We start from the raw sequence: 6000 nt of genomic DNA, 5'->3' as shown, positions 1-6000 counted from the left end.
GTACGCAAGTGTGTGTTTCCCACTAACAAGCTATCATAAATATCTTATAAATTTGCACATTTTCTCACTGATTTTTTTGGCTTCAATTTCCGCAGCAACGCGCGGGGTATCATCTAGTTGAACAATAAAAATCATTCCAAAAATATGCATAACAACAAGGTACATAATCCCGTAAAAAAACAAGGTACGTGATTACCACATAACATATACATGTATATATCAATGATAAAATCAAACATACTAGACACAAAACTATGTTTAAGAAAGGCTCATATTTGTGAATTTGATCACAATTAATTCCAATTTTCTATAGACACATGTTTCATGACTCGACTTTATAAAATTTCAGCCCGCAAAACGGGCGGGCCACTTTGCTAGTTTTCACAAAGGAAAAATAGCTGGGCTGGTCATGTGGTGAACGTAAAATATAAGCCTGGGCTAGACGGGTCACAGCCAGTCGAAACCCTGCTCCGTCTCAACAATAACAAAAAAATACTTCTCGAGCAGCTACGTCCCATGTGTCAGCCGATCTTGTGTTGTGTTCTTGTCTATTGAGTATATACGCTGACAATGTCGTGGGTCCCAGATGTCAGCAAACCACTAGGAGGAAGCGTTTTCTTTTTCTATACGCTGACAATGGAATATATAACAAAAAATGAGGAACTTCCTTGCATACGGCCATGGACATAGTGGACCCCTACTGTCATCCTCTCCACGTACAGTCCACTTCTGATTCCTCTTGTTTGTTGACCATGACAACACGAGAGGACGGTGCCGCGGCGAGCGCACCAAAGCGCACGGAGGACGATGGCGAGGCCTCGGACGTCGCCGTTAACGTAGGAGACGGTGGGGCGGCGATGCGTGCGCTGAGGCGCAGCTAGCCATGGGAGGCGGAAGCAGGTGGCCCCGCCGGTGTTGGTTTGGTTTTGGCGGCTAGAGGAAGATAAGACTTAAGAAACACGACAAACTGTAAAAGCAATAGGAGTACTTAACAACCTTAACTGAAACCAGCAGGGGCACTTAACAACCATAGCTAAAAGCAGTATGAGTACTTATACAGGTTCAACCGTACAAAGCACGCCTCGAACAGTGCTACTTTGCCTACAATTAACAAAGGGTGAGGCCACCAAGCCCCAGGACAAGGCCCAGGCGCCACCCCACGCATCCACAACCTTCTGAAAGCCGCTTCATCTCACAATGTGGTCAATAAACAAGATATTCGCTTTAGCGCCATGGAAAAGCATTAGCATAACCTTCTATCCTATTCTCCAAGATGGACGGGCCTTCATTATTTGAGACCACCCATGATAAGTATATTTTCACCTCCAAGGGAAATGGAGTAGGTCGACATAAACATCATGTTGTGATCAAGCACAAGTCTGACCCGACCATGGTCACGCATCTGTATAGGAACAATAGAACTGGGCAGTTTCTGTTTCAAGAAGATCACAGTTGTAAACTATGTATAAGCAAGAGTTTATGAACAACATATATAACAGAAAACAACTCATACCATAAGTTTCTCGACACAGTTTGACCTGTTCAACGTGTGCAGCAGTGGCACACATATCCCACGTGGCCTTCCACCATTGATACGCCCCACAAGGACCTCAAGACGATCAATAAAGTGTAGGAACTTGTGGATGTCGTCCCAGTGAACTTCAGTGCCATCAGTAACAGTCGAGTTCTTATAGAATAACAAACGAGTAGCATGCTTAACTTTGAAATAACCTACATGTGCCACCAATTATAAGAAATATTAGTTAGAAGTAGCATCTTCGTGAGAGAAGGGAATCACAAATCGTTGCTACTTCTAAAGTTAAATTATGATTAGTTAGACAGAATAGGTGGATTAAGAAGTAATCGAGGCAACAAGCAAGAACCAGATACAAAACTAACATGGATGAACTACGGGAATGACGTCGGGATGGAAGATCACAGTGAACATGAGACCAGGTTCTGCTATTTCCATCAACATTAGTGCACCAACTTTCAGTCTGTAACACTTGAGAAAGTTTATCCAAGTTCGGCCATAAAAAAAGTAGCGATCTTCTTGATTCATGAACCCAACTCGGAACTTATATCCATGGCTTGTCTTCAATGTGACCATTAAACTGGTGTATTCAGTTATGGCAAGGGGACCATCTTGAGTACATGTGTTCTGGCAGAGCAAGGAATGCACTGCAGGAAAAATAATATGAGAACACAATGTATTCGCTATCCAAATCTAGAAATAATTTCCTCCTTCACGTCAGTGTTGACCATGGTACTAGTACCTTCTATCCAAATATAGCAATCCAAATCTCCAAATTAGTCGACAACATGTTCAAAAAACCCCCACCCTCCCGGATAGAAATGAGGATTCTAGAAACATACTATGCGCATTTTAAAATCATGTGTCAGGATGAGAAGGAACAAATGTGGCGTCTTACCGAGGGCGCAGAAACCTGTAGGGTCCTCACACTTTGGGCACTGCAAATGAAACACACTAGATTCAGTAGGAAGAAAAATGCATCAACGGCGGCAGCTGCCATCCTAGGATTATCTGCGACCAAGGGACTTGGATTTATCGGGGATGGATGAAGAATTCGTACCTGGTTCTCCATGAGAAAACCCTATGCAATCGCCGAGAGGGGGTTTTCTCTGAACAAGCAGACGAGGGAGAAGGGGATTCAGGCCTAGTGAAATATTGATGCTTTGTCCGTCTAGCTTACTGCTAAAGCTGGAAAGGTGGGGTTTTTTGTTTTGACGACTCATTGGGCATTACTGCAGCGCTACGACCGGGGTGAGTCTACCGTGTAGTTGTTCACTCTAATTTGGTGCATGGCATGTGGACACCATTGCTGAATGCCCCACATATCAGCGAAAGGAAGTAGAAAAGTAGGAGTAACTAGTTACACACAAATATATTTTTGACAGAGAGATACTCCCTCTGTAAAGAAATATAAAAATCTTTTATATCACAACTTTATACACAAGAAAAAATCAAGGGGAATATATAACATAATATGGGGGTTCGGCTGAGAATATAATACTCAGACAGGCTCGCGGTTCTGGACTTTGGGCCATAGGCCTGTGGGTCTGCATGTTTGGGGGCCCATGTGTTCTAACTCAGCGCATTTCATATTGCAAGCGATCGGTACGACGCTGGTTTTAGATGCTGTCGCAAGGCGAATACAGAAAATTGAATAAAGCACGACAACTATTAGAATGAAATCAAACGACAGTTCCTAACCAGAAACCAGAGTTGCAATTCTTTGATGATATCCTACGTGATAAATAATACCGTTGTACTACTTATATGTTGGGAATCGTAGCATAATTTAAAAAAATTCTACGCTCACCAAGATGCATCTATGGAGTCTACTAGCAACGAGGGGAAAGGAGTGCATCTACATACCCTTGTAGATCGCGAGCGGAAGCGTTCCAATGAACGTGGATGACGGAGTCGTACTCGCCGTGATCCAAATCAGCGATGACCGAGTGCCGAACGGACGGCACCTCCGCGTTCAACACACGTACGGTGCAGCGACGTCTCCTCCTTCTTGATCCAGCAAGGGGGAAGGAGAGGTTGATGGAGATCCAGCAGCACGACGGCGTGGTGGTGGATGTAGCGGGTCTCGGCAGGGCTTTGCCAAGCTTCTGCGAGAGAGAAAGAGGTGTTGCAGGGGAGGAGGGAGGCGCCCAAGGCTGTAGGTTGCTGCCCTCCCTCCCCCCCTTTATATAGGCCCCCTGGGGGGGCGCCGGCCCAGGGAGATGGGATCTCCAAGGGGGGGCGGCGGCCAAAGGGGGGAAGGGGTGCCTTGCCCCCCAAGGCAAGGGGGAAGCTCCCCCCTAGGGTTCCCAACCCTAGGCGCATGGGGGGAGGCCCAAGGGGGGCGCCCCAGCCCACTAAGGGCTGGTTCCCTTCCACTTTCAGCCCACGGGGCCCTCCGGGATAGGTGGCCCCACCCGGTGGACCCCCGGGACCCTTCCGGTGGTCCCGGTACAATACCGGTAACCCCCGAAACTTTCCCGGTGGCCGAAACTTGACTTCCTATATATAATTCTTCACCTCCGGACCATTCCGGAACCTCTCGTGACGTCCGGGATCTCATCCGGGACTCCGAACAACTTTCGGGTTTCCGCATACATATATCTCTACAACCCTAGCGTCACCGAACCTTAAGTGTGTAGACCCTACGGGTTCGGGAGACATGCAGACATGACCGAGACGCCTCTCCGGTCAATAACCAACAGCGGGATCTGGATACCCATGTTGGCTCCCACATGTTCCACGATGATCTCATCGGATGAACCACGGTGTCGAGGATTCAATCAATCCGTATGCAATTCCCTTTGTCAATCGGTATGTTACTTGCCCGAGATTCGATCGTCGGTATCCCAATACCTTGTTCAATCTCGTTACCGGCAAGTCTCTTTACTCGTACCGCAATGCATGATCCCGTGACTAACGCCTTAGTCACATTGAGCTCATTATGATGATGCATTACCGAGTGGGCCCAGAGATACCTCTCCGTCACACGGAGTGACAAATCCCAGTCTCGATCCGTGCCAACCCAACAGACACTTTCGGAGATACCCGTAGTGCACCTTTATAGTCACCCAGTTACGTTGTGACGTTTGGCACACCCAAAGCACTCCTACGGTATCCGGGAGTTGCACGATCTCATGGTCTAAGGAAAAGATACTTGACATTGGAAAAGCTCTAGCAAACGAAACTACACGATCTTTTATGCTATGCTTAGGATTGGGTCTTGTCCATCACATCATTCTCCTAATGATGTGATCCCGTTATCAATGACATCCAATGTCCATAGTCAGGAAACCATGACTATCTGTTGATCAACGAGCTAGTCAACTAGAGGCTTACTAGGGACACGTTGTGGTCTATGTATTCACACATGTATTACGATTTCCGGACAATACAATTATAGCATGAATAATAGACAATTACCATGAACAAAGAAATATAATAATAACCATTTATTATTGCCTCTAGGGCATATTTCCAACAGTCTCCCACTTGCACTAGAGTCAATAATCTAGTTACATTGTGATGAATCGAACACCCATTGCGTCCTGGTGTTGATCATGTTTTGCCCTAGGGAGAGGTTTAGTCAACGGATCTGCTACATTCAGGTCCGTATGTACTTTACAAATATCTATGTCTCCATTTTGAACACTTTCACGAATGGAGTTGAAGCGACGCTTGATATGCCTGGTCTTCCTGTGAAACCTGGGCTCCTTCGCAAGGGCAATAGCTCCAGTGTTGTCACAGAAGAGAGTCATCGGGCCCGACGCATTGGGAATCACCCCTAGGTCGGTAATGAACTCCTTCATCCAGACTGCTTCCTGTGCTGCCTCCGAGGCTGCCATGTACTCCGCTTCACATGTAGATCCCGCCACGACGCTTTGCTTGCAACTGCACCAGCTTACTGCTCCTCCATTCAAAATATACACGTATCCGGTTTGTGACTTCGAGTCATCCAGATCTGTGTCGAAGCTAGCGTCGACGTAACCCTTTACGACGAGCTCTTCGTCACCTCCATAAACGAGAAACATATCCTTAGTCCTCTTCAGGTACTTCAGGATATTCTTGACCGCTGTCCAGTGTTCCATGCCGGGATTACTTTGGTACCTTCCTACCAAACTTACGGCAAGGTTTACATCAGGTCTGGTACACAGCATGGCATACATAATAGACCCTATGGCCGAGGCATAGGGGATGACACTCATCTTTTCTATATCTTCTGCCGTGGTCGGGCATTGAGCCTTGCTCAATTGCACACCTTGCAATACAGGCAAGAACCCCTTCTTGGACTGATCCATACTGAACTTCTTCAATATCTTGTCAAGGTATGTACTCTGTGAAAGACCAATGAGGCGTCTTGATCTATCTCTATAGATCTTGATGCCTAATATATAAGCAGCTTCTCCAAGGTCCTTCATTGAAAAACACTTATTCAAATAGGCCTTTATACTTTCCAAGAATTCTAT

The sequence above is a fragment of the Triticum aestivum genome, chromosome 4D (assembly GCF_018294505.1).
Source record: "Triticum aestivum cultivar Chinese Spring chromosome 4D, IWGSC CS RefSeq v2.1, whole genome shotgun sequence".
In the NCBI taxonomy this organism is placed as follows: domain Eukaryota; kingdom Viridiplantae; phylum Streptophyta; class Magnoliopsida; order Poales; family Poaceae; genus Triticum; species Triticum aestivum.
This window is presented reverse-complemented; position numbering follows the sequence as displayed.